Genomic DNA, 19,040 nt, shown 5'->3' with positions numbered 1-19,040 from the left:
GGGTTTTCTTACACCCATGGTAGTGTGTATAAGCGCGACTGGACGAGGACGTAGAAAGAAACAGATACACAGACACAGCGCTGTGTCTGTGTATGTTTCTTTCTTCGTCCTGGTCCAGTCGCGCTTATACACACTACCATGGATTCTAACCAACTAGCTCACCAACATGTTTTAACCAAGTTTTCTTACACGCTGTTTTTTGAGATCCAGATTGATGACATTTATGTGCAGCGTAAGCCGCGAATAACAGAACTACTGCAGCAGGTCTATGCTACACTTATTAGAGCAAAATATTTATTATAGTACACTGCTGTTTAGCTTATCTTTTAGTACAGTGGACTCAAGGCACAACTCCGCGAACACACCAACGTGCTCCAGAAAACATTTCTCCATGTCCTTCCCGTCCTGTTGCGGTAATGGAGCGTCACCTGGCACTGCAAGAGTTGGCAGAACTCTCGGCTCACATGATACATCAGCTTCTTCAGTGCTTCCCACGTGGTAATCTTTTGACAGCTCTTTAACTTCGCTGGCTTGCTATACCTTTGTGTATCACCTTTCAGTCGGTTGATGACACCTGCGGTCTCTGGTGAGCATATTTTCCGCTTTTGGCCTCGCTGGGGTGGTGTAGTACCTGTAAAGACAGAAATGTCGTCAGAACATCTTGTCAGGCTAGTTGTCAAATTCGCACCGACGTTGTACGTTGTGTCAAGGAACACTGCACACAGGCACACAGGACAAGTGCAGCGCCCTGGCTATGCTTGAGCATATTGTTCCACTGTAAAGCGAATTCCACTGGCAACACATGCGTGCCATATGACATCGCTTCACGTTTAAGGAAACACGACATGAAAAGCCCCTTCATTATCAAATTTCTAGTGCACGGAACAAAAAAATGGAACTGTGTTCGCAAAACAGTAATTTTAATCCATGAGGGTTAGTTCTGATTATATTTGGTTGCAGGATTTCAAGCAGAAATGCGCCCCCAAAATCTAATACGCAGAATTCCAAGTTTTAGTGCAGCTATAAATTCATGTAACACGTTAAGCATTACTGGTGTCTCCATAGCTAACTGAGAATACTAGGCATCAGTTCTAAGAGCTATTTTTCTTGATCGATGAAAGTTTTGATTCATCTTGTTAAGGATTAGGTAATTGAGCGTTTTATTTACTTTGGTCCGCTTCTTCAGCAAAATATTCACAAGAGAAAACCTTCCAATAGTTTAAAGCTGCTGGGCAACTGATCATTGAATTTCTTTTTGCTCCGGACGAATTTCTGCTATAAAGCGGCAAAACAATCTTAGGGAGAAGACGGCAGCGCGCGGGGCAAGAACTGGCTTCGCCGAGTCGTATGCTGTAGCGCCAAGCCAGGCGTGACATTTTGCGAACGTGAATTCGCTCATTGTGAGCGAAAACTATTCGGCTTTTTAGTTTATCCTATAATCGGGAACACTGTCCACCGCAGACGAACAAGCGACAACGAGAAACTGACAAGCACGCGCTTTCTTGGTGCACGCGGAGCAAATTTTCCTGCGTAACGTCACAGGCCACTCGACGCTGCAGCAAACGACGACGAAAGGACAGCGCTCGCCTGGATCATGGCACTTGCGCCGCGCACTGTCAAGTGGCTTCTGTACGAAAATAATGAACTACAGAAGCACAGATTGACAACCACTAATAACTTGTTTTCCTTGCCTTCATCGATCAAGGACCGCTCTTCCACTCCAACAGTCGGCACAGACGACCACGACTGGATCGGCGTAGTCTCTTCTTCTGAAGTGGTTCGAGCAGAGGCCGTAGCCGTTATACATCTGCTCCCATGTCAGCCTCGCCAGGCCTTCCCATTTAGCGTAAATTCGCCGTATGTCACATCTGAAAAATGGGTAAAATACCGCGTGGTGATGATCAAAGAACACTTAAAAGCGAAACCAAAGTTGAGAGTACCAAGAAGCGACTAAAAAACGCTGCCCTTCTGGGCACAGGTTGAAAACTGAAGCGAACCAATGTCGTCACATAGTTAACTCGAACTTTTTTTAATTCCAAACGCAAATGGTGAACTGCCGCGTAATAGCTTTTTTTGCTTCTGCCGTGTTCATGATCATTCAAAGGTGGTAGTGTAGTAAAAAAAAAACTGGTCACCGGAATGCTCTCCAGCGTAACCGGTCTGTGCAGCAAGCGTTGAAAAACCTTGCTCACACATAAGTGCAACAGTCGGCACAGACGACCACGACTGGATCGGCGTAGTCTCTTCTGCTGAAGTGGTTCGAGCAGAGGCCGTAGCCGTTATACATCTGCTCCCATGTCAGCCTCGCCAGGACTTCCCATTTAACGTAATTTCGCCGTATGTCACATCTGAAAAATCGGCAAAATACCGCGTGGTGATGGTCAAAGAACACTTAAAAGCGAAACCAAAGTTGAGAGTACGAAGAAGCGACTAAAGAACGCTGATCTTCTAGGCACAGGTTGAAAACTGAAGCGAACCAATGTCGTCACATAGTTAACTCGGACTTCTTGTAATTCAATATGCAAACGGTGAACTGCTGCGTAATAGCTTTTTTTTTTGCTTCTGCCGTGTTCATGACCATTCAAAGGGGGTAATGTAATAAAAAAAACTGGTCACCGGAATGCTCTCTAGCGTAACCGGTATGGGCAGCAAGCGTTGAAAAACCTTCGGCACACATAAGTGCAAGTTTTCTACTCGTGCAAAAAAATGAAGAGTACCCGCTAACGTATACCGAAGCGAAATTTCCGTCTGCGCGTCATCTAGCATCAATCGGCCAAGTAACTTCAGTTTCTTACAAGACCGCAGAAAAATACGCCGCGCCAAACCAAACAGGATATTCACTTGAAAACAAGCGCGGAAGACTTTTCGTTTCGTCCTATGCCTGTTTTGATAAGCACAGCGCTTGTTTCTTCATAGCGACTGCAGATAAAGAATGTTTACCTCTCGTCCGCTGCGAAACGGCAAAATTTCGCCCTTGTGTTGCTCCCCGAGTTGCCACATCATACAGCCGCACAGCAAGCCTTGTTTGCTTTGCTCAGTTTTTCTAGCATTGCCGGAACATTCCCAGGCACAAAGAAAGTTTTATATTGCATACTATACGAAAGAACGTGCGCGTGCATAGAAAGCGGCAGGAGCAGACGAAGAGAATGGCAGCCGAAGGATGCATGGATGAATGGATGGATGTTATGAGCGTCCTCCTTGGAACGGGGCGATGGGTTGCGCCACCAAGGACTTGCTATTATACTACCTAATGTCCTACCTAGGTTAAAAAAGGAAAAAAAGAAGGAGAAAATAAACACGATGAATTTCCATAACCAAATTTTCTGACCCCCTATTGTGAACTTTGTTTTTGTACGTCTCCGTTTTTTGCTGTTTCCCTACCTTTCTTCCACCAATCTTGCAATCGCCTCTTACTAATACCTATTGCGGACATGTTTACCTTCCCCGTGCTCTCGCTGAACCCAAGGGATTCAAGGAGACCAGTGGTGCCTAAATCGACCACTGGGCAGATATCTTTACATTCTAATAAAACATGCTTCAACGTTTCCCTAGGTTTACCGCAGCAAGCACATGCGTCTTCATTCTTATATCTGGCTTTATAGGTGCGTGTTCTAAGGCATCCTGATCTCGCTTTGAAAAGTAATGAGCTTCCCTTTGAGTTATCATAAATGATTTCTTTCCTGGTTTCGTTTTTTTTTCGTCTTAAGTAGTTAGTCATGACAGGTTTATTTTCCATTGCCGCCACCCATGAGATTATTTCAGCCTCTCTGACTTTCCGCTTGACGTTCCATGTTTCTGTATTGCTCACCCTACATTCCACGTACTTGCTGGTAAGCTTCCTAGTTCTTTTCCTCCACTGTGAATTAATGTTTTTTCAGTACAGATACCTAAACACTCTCCCAGTCCATTACTTTCTTCCATAATCCGCAGGCGTTCTTCATACTAAATTTTACTGCAAGCTTCCCTCACTTCAAAACTAGTCCAGCCCATATCACCCTGCACAGCTTCATTTGTAGTCTTCCCGTTAGCGCCCAATCCGAGGCGACCCACTGACCTTTGGTTCCCATCGGGTCCATATTGTACCCCTGATTTAGAGCAAACAACCACCTTTCCAAAAGTAAGTCCTGGAACAATTACACCTTTCCACATACCTCGGAGGACCTCGTACCTATTTTAACCCCATAGCGCTGTGTACTTCATTATGGCTACATATCTCTTCCCCTTCAGTTTTATTGTTTTTTCCTGTGCTTCCATATATCTATTGCCTTCGTTTATCCATATACCAAGATATTTATATTCTGTTACCCTAGTTATTTCCTGGCCCTGTATTGCCACTGTCTGTTCACTGTTTTCATTGAATACCAGAACACCTGATTTTCTAACGCTAAATTTCAGACACCCGCCGTGGTTGCTCAGTGGCTATGGTGTTAGGCTGCTGAGCACGAGGTCGCGGGATAAAATCCCGGCCACGGCGGCCGCATTTCGAGGAGGGCGAAATGCGAAAACACCCGTGTACTTAGATTTAAGTTCACGTTAAAGAACCCCAGGTGGTCGAAATTTCCGGAGTCCCTCACTACGGCGTGCCTCATAATCAGATAGTGGTTTTGGCACGTAAAACCCCATAATTTAATTAAATTTTTTTTAATTTCAGACCTAAATTCTTTTCTTCCTGTCCACAGATATTAGCCAGACGTTGCAAGTCACTTTGCTAGTTAGCTAGCAACACAATGTCGGCCGCATAAACTAAACCTGGAAGCTGCTGCTGCTCTACTACTGCACCCGCCCGTTTGTAAGGAATAAGCTCGAAAGCGCTGCCCGCTGGCGCAACAAATGAAGCGACCAAATAAAGAAGTAAGCTGCTGAAAAAGAACATAGGCAAAAGCATATTTTATTTGTACTCATAATTGCATCTATTTATTTATTTCAGGAGTACTGCTGACCTCTCATATGGGGCCTTAGGCAGGAGTGGGTTATAAAACAAAGAGAAACAATCCTAAAAGCGCAGCAGGAAAATTTGCCAAAGCAAGTCCAATGCAGGTACTAGGGAGAACATGATTCATGCACAGGTACAAGAAACTGAAACGCTAGAAACTCGAACACTAGAAATTAAACAAGGACAGAATAACGGCAACAGACATCTCTTGTCAAACATCTCTGCAATGAGTGAACATACCATAATCAGCGCAAGATAAACTTGTAAAACATTACGCCTTGCGAACACCGAAAGATACACATGACGCCAAGCAAATATTTTTAGCACACTGAGAAAGTACTAGAAAATGAAACGTAAATTGAAGCGTAGTGCGCGTGCGTTGAGCGAGGCCAGATAGGGGAAGGGGGGGGGGGGAGGCATGTACGACGAGGTAAGGTCAAGTGGATTGTTGCCGCAGCTTTGCCATGAACGACTCAACAGTACTGCAGTTTATTGTATCGGCAGAAAGAGCATTCCATTAAGTGACGGTGCACACACAAAAAAAAAAAGAATTGTTAAAAGCTCGTGTCTTGCAAGAATACTCCCTCACTTTTTTGGGGCGCTCGGATAGCGCAGATCGCCGATTAACGGATTCTATGTACGTGTCCATTGTTTATGCACGGCTTGCCACGATAAAGTAAAAACATGTATTTCAAACGATCATGCTGTCTTCTTGTCTGCAGTGTATCGAGGTTAGCGTTATTTAGAAGTGTGGCGGGGGATGTAAATGAACTGTAGCGATTGTAAATAAATCTAATTGCTTTCCTTTGAATCATTTCAAGCTTTTTAATGTTTTCTTGGCTATGCGGATCCCAAACCACGGAAGAGTTCTCGAAGATTGGACGGATGTAAGCTTTGTACGCAATTAGTTTTAATTTAGGGGTGGATTTGCGCGGATACCTTCTTAGAAATCCCAATTTCTGCATAGCTTTCGTTTCGATGTAGGCAACATGCTCGTTCCACCTAAATTAAGCGCTAAGTATAACGCCCAAATACTTGTAAGTATCAACAAAAGACAGTTTCTGGCCAATAATAAAATAATCGTATTTTAAGGCAGACCATTTACGCGTTATACGCTCATAGCCACCGTCTTCTTTTCTTTGACTTTCATTTGCCAGACTTCACACCAAGAAGATATTTTGATTAAAGCTGTGTTTAAGAGAGCCTGGTCGCGTGGACTGCGTATTTCCTGATAAAGGATGCAGTCATCTGCAAATACCTTAATAGTAACCGGAATGCCAAGGGTGATGTCATCTATGAATAATAAAAAGAACAGTGTCCCAATCACTGAACCTTGAGAGATTCCTGTCTTCACCGGCCGTGAATCGGAGCACACGTTGTCGATAATGACAGTTTGATTTCGATACGAGAGGTAGGCATCGATTGAAAAGATAGAGCCATATATGCAAGAGTTATTGAATTTTCCTTTGGCTACCAGTGCCATGGCGACCCTTTATTGCCAATACCGAAACTAGCCGCACTGTCCACCCAGTGGTTCGGTTCTGCTCCTTCGGCTCGTTTTCGACGCTCAGCTGTGGCTTCGCGTGCTCATATAGCGGGGTCAGACTCGCGGCGACGACGTTACTCTTCGACTTAATGTTGCCTCCTCTCAGAAGGGGATGGAAACGTATGCTGTTGTGTGTGTTGTATGGGTGATTTCAATGACTGCACTGCTGGCTTCACTTTGCAGAGCGCTTGTAGCCTCAGCATTACGGGGATATGATCCATTTCATTTTTTGCTTGCTTACAGTGGTATGAGCCATTGCTTACGGGGATATGAGCCACTGAAAAGGTCACGTGTTTTTTTTTGTACAACTCAACTAGACGCCGCGTTTTTGTACGTTGTATGCGTAATTCCAATGAATGTATGCACTGTACGCTTCACTTTACCGAGTGACTGTAGCCTCTGTACTACGAGAGAGACGCGCCATTGCATTTTTGCTTGCTTATGGGATATGCGCCATTGCTGATGATGATAGTTCTTGTACCACTGAACCGGACGAAGCGTTTTTTTTTTTTCAAGGTCATCGGGGGTATGAGCCACTTTAGGCTTTCACCTTAATATGTGGCATTAAACTTGTTTAGTGGGATATGAGGGACGCTTGCCAGATGCCTGGCCAGAAAATACGATTTTCAATACCGAATCCCTTTGAAGCTTCAAGAAATAGAATACAATGAACTTCATTGTTGTCTATAGTAGAACTTATCAGCTGCCACATTTGTTCCAAAGCACGTCGAGAACCCCGAGAATCAGCAGCCTATTTCGCGTCGAAGCTTTGGCGGGCATGTTAAGTGTAATCTTGTACGTAATGTTAGGAGGAATAATGCGTTGTAGCAGGTTCGTATAGTAGTATTCCTCGCTGTGATCGTTGAACTATACGAAGCACCTTGTTTTTGTTGTTTTTGGAATTGGAACATGGAAAATAGAACATTGGCTACACATTTATTTTCTATTGGTAAATATGTAGGCAATGTTCTAAGTTTGTGGCTCAGTAAGGGCTTTTGCGGTAAATTATACGTATTCAAGCACTTGGGAGCGTTTTAAGTGAGTTTTACAAGCAGCTACGAATTTATCTTGCGGCTTTTAGAGAATTATAAATGCCACCAAAATTAAAGTTAGTAAGAACTGGGGATTGAATGTGATTGGATGAATCACAGCTGTTGTAAAGAATTCATTCAGCAACTACTTGAAAATGGCTCTCTTACCCGCTATGCTTGCAAGTGTCGAAGAATAACCGTATGTACGTGTCACCAAATTAACAGCAGTGTAAACGAGGATTCTTTTTAGAGGTGATGTGTGGGGAACGTTTAATGTTTGTGGCTTAATTATTAACATTACGAATAATTGCTGAATACTCGTTTCCTGCCTATTACCACATGTTCCACGAGGCACGTAGTAGGCTATAATGATGATATCGGTGACCTACCATAGTACCTTGTATATATTTGGTGTAAGTAAGGAGCAGATTCAAGGTAAGATGCACGTAAAGCTCTAAGTGTGCGAGTCAGTTGTGGCCTTTCAAGTAATTTCATTTGAAATAAATTACATCAAGTAAACGTGAGTGCATAAATTACAGCTTTTGTAAAAATTATTCTTCATCAAATGCTCTAAATCGTTAAATGGCCGTTATTCGCAAGGTTTTCCAATCTCTCAAGAGAACCATGTTCTCCTGAGACATGGGAGACAACCACGTTCATATTTGTTGAAAATTTAGGGTGTGCTAAAGGTAATGTTATGCGCAAAACTTCAAGGCCTTGAAATTAATTGGGAGCTTTGCAAATAATTACTGAACCTTCAATTTCTGCCCCTATTTTACGCCTTATTTTGGGCGCCATGAATCTGGTAGGCAAACTGGGCCGGTCACCTTGTTTTTATTTCGTGGCAATACGGGACATATTATGAGTGATGTGTAGGTAATGTTTGGAGTGTCTACGTTAATTACTGTTTTTGTAAATTACGTATGCAAGCGCTCCGGAACGTTATAAATGATTTTTACAAGCGGTGCAGAATTTAGCCCCTTATCCTGGTAGCACAAAAATTGTGACCCACATCAAGTTTTAGAAGAAAGAGAGAGTGTAAACTTTATTTTCAAATCAATGAGATCCGTCTTTTTAGTGGGTCTGGGCGGGACTGGGATCGCGGAAAGGGGAGCATTATCGCGGATGTGTATACGAGTGGATAAATTACAGGCTATGGAAAAAAATATCAAGTGCTCGAAGGCGTTATACGACCGTACGTCATCCTGAATGTTTCCCAGTGTCCTATGATGACTAGAGTTGTCATTGGGTCGAAATAGGCGTATTGTTAGGGGTGATATGTCGGGAAAAATTGAACGTTTCTGACATGCTTATGATCATTAATTTATTGGTAGTTCATGGGCTATACCAGAGTCCGGCTCCATACGACTAACCCGTGGTGTACTGGGTGAATTAAACGAGCCATCTTGTACATATTTCACAGAAATATGGGGCACGTTCTCAGTGACATCTGGCTAAGTGGTGCAATTCCAGTGCAGAATTTAACTCGCTATCCTAGGAGGACTATTACCGCAACCGAGATCACGTTTGCTGAAACTGGGAAAACCTGATGGCTGACGCGCATGCGAAGTTAAATATATGTGGGTAAAGTATATTCGGTACATATTTGGTAAACAAATTCCCGAAAGCGCTTACATGCTGGCAACGTGTTAAAGTGTGTGGTTTAGTTACAGGCAACTGAAATTCTTAATGCAACTGTCCGAAAGAAATAGGGCCAGTCTATATGAAAAACTTCTTACGCTAGCATTGTTAGTAAACGCAAAGATGATCCAGTCCTGATGTTGGACATATTATTTTCGATGACGGCCGGCCAATGGCAAAGAGCACTTACGAACGAAGGGCTTTGTGAATTCAGGCCTAGCTTCACTGGATATTAAGCCGCTATTGTGCAAGGGCGCACACGTGTGCTGTATTGTTCGCATTGGAGTTCGCAATGTTTCTTTCGCGTTGTCGGTTGGGCTGTCTGATGTCGTTGGAGCGGCGTCTCGGCAATCGGTAGCTGATGGAAACACGCAGGATTGGTCGCCGCTGATATCGCTTGAACTAAATCCATGGTCAGCAACATGAAACACCAACACATTACGCTGATCACACATATGACAGGGCTCATTTTCAGCCTCTCGGAAGAGTTGACATTCTGCTTTTTCGATCGGCAGAAAAGTGTAGTGACTTGCTTTAGAAGGAATATGTGATGATAATTCATTAAAAGGTTCTTGTGCGCGCCACACGGGAGTGCATGGCCAATGTGTTCCCGACTGCAGTGCAGTATCCTGGTTTGAGTCACTTTGCAGTTCTTATCGAATGATAGAGAGCGGCGCAAGATGACCGGGACAACACAAACTGGCGAACGTCCTGTCGGTTTGTCCTGTCCTTGTGGTCTGGCGCCGCTTCTTATTGGTCGATTAGTATGCCTTAAGGATCAGTTCACTGCAGCGCACATTGACGGCACTCACTTCAGAAAGCTTTCAATACGAAACCTAAGCTTACAATACGCTTTCCCAAAACGCATTTACGTAATGATCCCTTTCTTGAATACCATATAAGATCCACCACGCTAATGGCCAATGCCGGCAGACAGGAGCGAGAACACACTAGAAAGAGGTTTGAGGTGTGCGGTGGGGTCGGGCGTTTCAGGTGCGCGCAAGCGACTTCGGAGCGGATATACGTGATCAGACTGAAACATGCATGAAACAGCAAAACAAAGAAGGCAAAGTGCTCTGTCTTATGAAAAAGTGTGATGCGTAACCACGCAGTATGCAACTCTTCCGTGCAAGTTTGTAACAACCCTTTGCTTTAAATTTGGTGGGGAACACTGGTTCCCTCTCGTGATTCCACCCATCAGCGCCTCTTTACATTGTGATCACACATTCGTGAGAAAGACGTGATGGCATGGTTAGAGCACCGATTATGGCGGAAAAAGCTGGAAAGAAAGAAAATATGCAGCAGAGTAATAAAATGTTGCAAGGCCGGCTCGATGTTTCGCCTTTTGGGGAAGGTCACTGGGAGAGAGTGCGTGCATATATAACAGAAACCCACGGTGTCAGTGCAATAGAGCACGCAGTACACCTGTCGTTCGGCTGAATTTTCGGAAGGGAGTATTTCAAGACCATTGACTATGAAGGTGCTGCTGTTCTGCGGACTCATCCTTGCCGGAGCTTTCTTCGCGGAGGCTGCTGGTGGCAGCGAAATATGCTGTAAGATTTTCTGCGCTCAACTTACGCCTACTTCCACTGCTACTATTGTTACTTTTGTACGCCTTGGAAATGCAGTTTATTTCTGCAAGTAGACCTCATCAGGCATGCTTTAGTTTACAGCGCGAAAGGAAAGAGCATGACACGCGGCACCGCGTATCATGGAGTTTCTCCGTGGCCGCCTTTTCGCACCGTATAATCAAGAAGCACCCGGATAACCCACACGCCCTAACGTTCTTTAGATAAATATATGCAGCGGAAAGGATAAAACGTAAACGTGATGACATACAATCTCTGAGCATCGATCTTTCAGCTGGGTTATATATTGTATGTGATCTTGAGGCTGCAGAGGTATCTCTAGTAAAAGTTTGCTTGCTTATATCTCCGGAGCAGGAGACATGGCTCCAGAACAGGAGCCTCTCTTTCTGTGTGAGGTCCACGTACGGGATGTGATAGAGCGCCGAGACCTAGCATAGGAGAAGCCAATCTGCAGAAACATTTTCAAATTACATACTCTCAATCATTAAAGAATGAATTGAAGTATATCCGTAGCAGCTACTACTGGCTTTTGAAACAAACCACCTCTGTCGAATAAGCCAAGTAGAAGACACGTCTGTCACGAATGATCTGTCCGCCCCGACGCTATGGAAGATTGTGTTTGCCGACGCGTTTGAGCAGTCGTACATCTTGGCTTTAGCGCGATGAGCAACAGGCGCCTTTCATTATGGCAGGCTGTGCAGTCTCCGCGAAAACAACGAACGTCCTCCCAAAGGTACGTTCGACTACTTGCTTTCGGACGCTTTACAGCGCTACCGCAGGTCAGTTTTTATTAGACTGGTTGAAATGGAGTTCTCGACATTATTTCACCTGGTTCATCCGATGAAGCGTCCTCGACCTCAAAACGCTCCGAATTCGAAGGTGGCGTAACCTAAATTAAGAATAAAAAAATACAATGAACATATAAACAATAAGTAAAAATTCTGTGCTGTTACAGTAATAAAAGTGTCCTTTAGGTAAGCCATTCTGACTTCATATTCTTTATGATGTACGCAAATTTCATTCAGTATCGTATAACAATGCACGTTGTGGAATTCGAAATACACTACCGACATCAGGACTCTCAGATTCCCCATATCTAAGTAAGCTGCTTTAATTAGTTGAAACGCACAGCTTTATGGAACCTATGTTCGCAGCTGCTGTCACAGTAAATGGGTTCATCAGCCTAGAAAGCCATTGGAGCGCTTCTTCAGTACCTGAAGGCGACAGACTTGAGTGCCCGACTGTAGAAATGCTGCACCTAGCTTAGTGCATGTGAAAGTGCGATCAAGACTCATCTCTTAAGTTCTCTCTCCATTTCTTTCAATCCCCCGTCCCCTTCCTCACATTCATGGTAACAAACTAGAATAACTCTGGTTAACCTCCCTGCCTTTCCTTCCTTCCTTCCTTCCTTCCTTCCTTCCTTCCTTCCTTCCTTCCTTCCTTCCTTCCTTCCTTCTCTCTCTCTCAAAGACGAAGGGATCGCTGAAGTATGCAACATCTTTTTTTACGAGTCGGGCCAACTTTCCCAACAACAATGGGACATTTTGTTTGTGAAACGCTTCTTACTTTTTAAGCTCGATGAGTTGTTTTAGGGGTCCTGACTTGGGATTATTCACCTCTGATTCCAAAGCTTCTTCCACGATGGATGTCATGAGCTTAGTGACGCACTGCCACTACGAGATATCAGCGAAATATTTTACCCAAGTACCTTTTTAGCGGTGCTACATCAGGCATTTTGCGGCCGTGAATCCTGTGAATTAATATTAAAAACAAAAGGAAAAAACAGCCAAACTAGGTGTCGCTGCCCTTACGCTGCCGTGGTTTCTAGCGACGCCATCGAGCCATTCGACGTTGCTTTCCATCCGGACCGCCTGACACTTGCGGCCATCCGCCATTGTGGCTATATGATCATTATTGTCAAGTGTGCCTCCTCTGTGCGTAAACGCTGTGGTCGCGAGCATGACGACAAATGAAATGCATGCCAATGCGCAGCCATCTTGTCAAGAACGACTTCCATGCGACGCATAGATTGTGCTCATACATGCACTGGGGCCGCTTTTAGAGTGCGCGTGGAGCGCGAAATATCGCACTAATTGCTGCTTGGCGCAGTTGTTGAGCGGTGGTTGTGTGTGCGTAAACCTAATGTAAATAGTGTTCGCGCCCTGAATTACTGACATTATTTTTGGCCAATTGAGGAGAAATAAGTGTTGCGTAATAGCGCAGTGGTTAGCGTGCCCGACTCCGAAGTGTACATTACTGCAGTGACATGGCGTCGATTCCTGGCGGTTGCGGACAACGTGTTCTTTTTCGTCGCCTTGTGCCGACGGTGAAGCTAGGGATGACGAGGAGGACCAATGACGACAGAACAACGCGGATGACGACGACGGTAGTCGCCAGTGTAACGGAATAGACGGACGGAGAAGGCAAACCCAGTTTCGATCACTCAACAAAAAGAAAACAAACTTAAAATGCAATCGTACAAATACACCTTTGGAACCCTGCTTTCACAGCGCGAAATGTTATGAACGGTCTATATTTACTTTCGTATTCTTTTGCAGCGCTGAGCAATGACAAAATCAAGGAAGTGCTGAAGTGCATGGCGGGACACGCTCCAGCTCTGGTACAAGTCTATAACTCCTTTCTATTATTGCTATTCTCTAAATTATCAATCGATCAATCACCTTCTTTCGTGTACCATCCACGCAGGTGAAAACAAAGGCGCTGGAGCTCATCGCCGAGAAGGGAGACAGCGCAGCCGAGCTTATTAAACAGAAGTGCGAGTCCAAAGTGGACTTTGTAAGTAACGATCTGAATGTCTCTCGTAAAGCGATCTTTTTTTACTTTTTTCTCACTTGCAAATATTTACCTAATTTTTATAAAGCAATGCTGGTGCTTTTTTACCTCAGCTCGGACAGGGCTGGTGACGCTTGCGCTGAAATGCAGATGGTAGCGGCTTCTTTAAAACATGTGTTGTTTCTATTGTTGAGATTTTCATTCAGATGAAATAATAATAATAATAATAATAATAATAATAATAATAATAATAATAATAATAATAATAATAATAATAATAATAATAATAACAATAATAAAGAAGTGAGAATGCTGATTTCTAACGATTCGCTAGGGACACCAAAGTTAAAATAACGAGCTGTATTTATAAATTGCTTTCCTATGCAGTGCCAAAAAAAGAGAAAGAAAAGCGGTGCCCATATATAGGGCGAAGCATAGCGACAGCAAGGTTTAGCGTTTCGCTTGGACTCTTTCGATTCGGCCCTCTACTCTGGGATTCAGCCTCAGGGATGTTTGCCCCGCAGCTCAGGAATTTCTGATGGAGTCCAACCGAATGTGTATCTTTTCCTCTCTTTAATTTTCTTCGCGAACATCGCCGGGTTTTTGTTACCGTAGGAGCTGCGTGGCCGTTTTATCGCCGAATAGACCAACCAATCCCAGTTCAGGAGGCATGCGTCGCCGCCGCTGGGTTCCTCACATCACCACCGGATGGCTCTGGCCTCCGCGTATCCGCGGCAGCGGAGACGCCGGCCGTGCGGGGGAAAGAATAACAAAGAACCAGAAAGCTCGCCTTCAGGCATCCACGGCTGCACGCTGATGAGGAAGTAAACACTCCTTGCAGATAGGATGAATTAGAATTGCGCTACGTCCGTATGCGCATGCAGCCTTTGAAATCACGATGTGTTCAAGGCATCCGCCGTGCTTGCTAGCAGTTAGCAACATCGCGTAATTCACAAAAGGCTCGGTATAATTTGTGCGTGCCCGCGCTTGTGTGTGTGTGCGGGTGCGCGAGCGTGCGTATTTTTTATTGTGTTCTAAAATGGGCCGGGGACAAGAGCCTAGCACATTTCCGGGAACTTTTATTCATTCACATCGGTCCAAATATGAAAGAGATACTCTGAAATCCGTCACAAAACACTGACGCACCGGCACATCCATGGGTGTGCGGCACGATTTTCAAGAAATGCAAGTTAAATCTGCGTTATTGTTTATCCGAACGCAAGCGACTTTAGGTATCTTTGGTTCGACTTTTTTTTAATGAAAATATCTGGAACCCGTTTTGAGCGACAAACGAAAACACGCTGTTATGATATTGAATGATCGGTAAACGTCCATCAAGCCTGCTTTGTTATCTGCTCTATGACCTCATGTGCGTGACATCTGTAGACTCTGAAATGCACGCCATATAATTGTGGAATGAGACTAGTTAAGGCTCTCCAAAGGGGTGTCTTTATCTCGAAATAGACCATCACCGCCTTTGACATTGAAGACAGCTGAAAATACAGAATGTGCTGTAATTTATTTATGGGTGAGAAAATAAAGAAAGCGTGTTGTACTTAGTTTTGATGTGGTAAGCCTTCCTTGAGACAAACTTACGCAAAGCATAACTAAAAACATAAGCAGAGGGACACCCGCTACCATAGCTCTATTTGTAGAGCCTTGCACATGTCATGCGGATATTGTGGGTTCGTCTTTGTTGCTACTGGCGGCAAATGTATCGCTATTTTGTACGTGTCTTTTGAATCGCTAAAGGAAAGCACAACAACCGCAACTCTTCTTTCTCCCATTTAGGACGTGCTGTTGGCGACTGTGTTCTCGGTGAGTACACACGTTCAACAGCAAAATCAGTTCCAATGCTGTGCTCATTTCTTACGTTATTCTCTCTGATAATACGTTGTCCTCTGAGTGAATAGACAGTACTAGAGCACCGTCTCCACTGATCATCAGCCCAGAAGGCAGTGACGGCACTTTTTGTGCTTTCTCAGAACGTCTGGTTTGCATGAGTCGCTTTGACTTAATGAGTGTGCGCGTCTCTGTACCCTCTTTCTCTCTCCCTTTCCTCTCGCCCCTTCTTCCTTCCCCCAGCATAGGGTAGCCAACCAGACTCTTGACTGGTTAACATCCTTGCCTTCCTTATATCCCTCTCTTCCTCCCTCTTTCTCTCTCTCTCTCTCTCTCTGATAATACGTCCACTACTAAAGAACATTATCGGGTCTATCAGAGAAAACAGAATAGTGTTCACGTTCGGGCAAAGGCGAACAAATTTTGATGAAGGTAGTAATGGCTATGATCACTATCAGGGGCCAAACAGTCAAAGCGCGCAAGCAGTAATTAATCAATAAATCAGTTTCTATTTAAGTACCCAGGAAAAGCCTATCATATCTGATACTATAGTCGGATACAACTTTAGAAAAAAGGGGAGGCCCCGCCCAGATGACCGAAGCGGCGAAGTCACCGGCCGTCCGGCGCATGACGTCGGTCCAGAGTGCGCGCCCATTGGTGGATGCTCGTGTGCACCCGCCTCGCCCCCTTTTTTCTAAAGTTGTATCCGACTATAGTACACTTAACGGAGTGGCTCAAAGTAAATAAGCCGATAACGAAACTATATGCAAGAACTATAAGAAGATAGGACAACGCTAGTGACGTCACGAAAAACTGATACGGCATACTAAATATATACAGAAAAGGGAAGTTGTGATGCAGCGTATACACATATTATGGACTAGCGCAAAACAACAAAAAATAACAAAATTGCAGAAGGAAGCAGCAAATACAGATGCTCGCAAACATACAACGACGCATACGATAAAGACAAGAGAGAATCATTATCAATTTGCAGCGAGACACACAACTTAAGAGGCAACAAAACAAACCTAACGTGAAGTATAAACTACAGTTACGATTATCAGAGAAAACAACAGGCTCAAAAAAGGATTGACTTTAGTAGCCAATAAACATAAGCTTTCCGAAAAATGGCATCAAGCCCAAGCAGCCAATTTCTGTCCTTTATTTAATAAATCATAGATGATCCTGATGCTGATATTTATTTATAGTTATAATGACAATAAGAATATCATAGCATACAACCTGTCCTTTGTCTCACAAAGGCGCCAGAATGCCCTCCCGCTCAGCGACATGACAAAACAAGGCGTAGTGAGCATTATATACGGTTTCTTTTTAACTGCACTGTTTTTGAAAATTGCCTGCGGCAGATAGCACAATTCTAACCCTTAAGTAAACTTACTCTACGAGGCGACCGTTACTTCTATGAAAAATCAGTATACACAAAATTTCTCTAAAGCTGTTTTTTACTAATTCATTTATGCACATATTGCAAAGTACGGATTGTACCCAGTGAGGTTGCAAGGATTATCGACATGGAACGAATTCTGATAATGGCACCACTTTCGAGATATTCGCCGCCAAACTTGCGGTAAAAATGCGCCATTGTTCAACTTACTTTTTTAAAAGAAAACGCTGTTTCATGCAATGAAGCACAAAAATAATTGAAACGCCATTGCCTGTCGTCGGGCACATTGAAAATTTTTATCTCGGAACTTGTGTATTCCTGAAAATTCTTTCCAAGTGGATGCGTTTTGAGAACTTACTGGCTGCAATCCGTAATTATAAATACGCGCAGTAAAGTGTTTAATTATAATGTTAATTAGTGGAATTATGCTAATTATTCAGATAGGCATTTTGAATTCTCTAAGGACTATTGGCCGTCGCATCGAGCAATTAATCTCAAGGGTTAGAATTGTGCTATCTGCTACAGGCAATCTTTCTAAAGTGTGATGCCTTTAAAAAAAAAGACTTGGTACAGAGAAAATAACGATGAATGCGAGGTCTCACTTAACGCAGAATATCGCATGCACAATACATAAAAATATGAAATAATTGCTGCAAGAGCGCTTCAGCATATGGGCATGCTCTGTTCCTTTTCTCTTTCCAGGAAAAAGTTGCGAACGCTGTTAAGGAGGCTTACAACCATTGCAAGCCGGCTTCTGGATAGCCAGTAAATGACGCATCATGCTGATCAGCGCCACTACTTTTTACACTGCGTAATGAATGCTGAAATAAAAGCGCGAGTGATCCGGCTATTTATGCTTTTGTCGTTAACTGCGAATCAGTGCCCGTATTCATGAAACTTATGGGAGAGTAATTTTTTATTCGCCAACGTCCGAGCCCCTGCTACTGATGATAGCGGTCGGTGTGATAACAGCGCGATCACTGTGGCCATGAACAATCTACAAGGCCATGTACTATCGGCGTCAAATGAAAGTTGGGGCTCTATTCTGGACACGCATGGCGGCTGCACGGCCGCCATTATCCGCCATGTTTACTCTCTGATTGGCTGTCGAAAGGTCACGTGTTTTGAAATTTGTGCCGGGAAGCGGAAGTATTGCAAAATGCAATTTTGCGTTTTCATCAAGATGACGAAACGTGACGTGGAGCTGCAAATTTTATGGACTAATACATTTTTTTGGTCCTTGGCAGATATATTGTGATGTTAGTGCTTCAAAAAGAATGTGAGCGGTAGCGTGCAGAAGCCAGTGCAATGCATCTGCAATTGCGCGAATTTGTGGTGGCGATCCAAGATATGCGCCATGGCAGCTTGCTGATTGGCTGAAGGAATATCTCGTGAGGAGCGTCACAGGAAGGGCTGTTTCGTAATCGTCATTTTGACGATGCGTGACGTTGCGCTGGGCCGCCATTGCTGAGATTTTCCGCCATAATTCTTGCTGCGACGAGCCGCGCGAATTATGCTAATGGGCAGCCATATGCAATGGCAGCCGAGAGGAATGCGTATCGCCACATTTTCCCCGCCCTTTGGCGCCACGAAAATCTTTTGTTCAGAACGCGTGCTCATAGTATTTGCATCGCTCTCGGGTGGTGTTGGCATTTGTGTTTGGGGCCATCGTTTTTTAAAAGAACGCGTTTCTACGAAATAATATTGGTTGAATATAGCAAACGTTCGGCAATGTTGTCCACTTTTCACTGCTGCATTTGTATTGTAATCAAGATTAATGCCTTTTCGCACAATCAGACGTTATGACAACGGCCTCTTTCTAATTTATAAAAAGAAATGTACGCAAGGCGGCGCCTTGAAGTTTCCTCCCGTGGTGCGAGAAACCAGCGAAATGAACAAGAGATGGCAGCGCCGGCGCTTGCGTCGCTCTAGTGGATATCTCTGGCGCGCGCAACGCTATCGGTGATATTCGGCCGTTCCTCAGCCAGCCGAGTCGGGCTGGGTCACTTGCGTTTCACGAAATAGCGATAACGTGGCCTAGAACGTGCACGCATCACCACTGGTAGGTCGCGTATGTTGTCTCAAGAAAGAAAACAAGCGCGTTGGCGCCAACATGCGATGACTCATTCCAATTTCCAGGGACACGCATACTAGCTTTTGAAGCAGACGACGGCTTGTACGCAGCAGACGACGGAAGCGAGAAGCGTTTTCGACGGAATAATCATACGCTTTGAGATACCTGCTTTATTTTTACTGC

At 44.2% G+C, this 19,040-nt stretch overlaps 2 long non-coding RNA genes across 3 annotated transcripts in view; one reads left to right on the top strand and one right to left on the bottom strand.

The window, feature by feature from the left end:
- Positions 1-200: 200 nt before the first annotated feature.
- LOC139054894 (uncharacterized) overlaps positions 201-19,040 on the bottom strand; it is a 119,716-nt gene continuing 100,876 nt past the window's right edge. Inside the window, exons 1-3 of one of the 2 annotated variants that reach the window (XR_011511597.1) lie at positions 2,193-2,342; positions 1,692-1,868; positions 201-631 (exon numbers count right to left, since the gene is read on the bottom strand). This is a non-coding gene — a long non-coding RNA (uncharacterized lncRNA). Of the gene's footprint in view, positions 632-1,691; positions 1,869-2,192; positions 2,343-19,040 lie in introns of those variants that run through there. The other variant, XR_011511599.1, reaches the window with a different exon arrangement.
- On the top strand, positions 13,448-17,619 carry LOC139054896 (uncharacterized). The gene is made up of 3 exons (XR_011511601.1): positions 13,448-13,536; positions 15,325-15,351; positions 17,486-17,619. It is a non-coding gene; the product is annotated as an uncharacterized lncRNA (long non-coding RNA).

The sequence above is a fragment of the Dermacentor albipictus genome, chromosome 1, assembly GCF_038994185.2.
Source record: "Dermacentor albipictus isolate Rhodes 1998 colony chromosome 1, USDA_Dalb.pri_finalv2, whole genome shotgun sequence".
NCBI classification, from domain to species: Eukaryota; Metazoa; Arthropoda; class Arachnida; order Ixodida; family Ixodidae; genus Dermacentor; species Dermacentor albipictus.
This window is presented reverse-complemented; position numbering and strand designations above follow the sequence as displayed.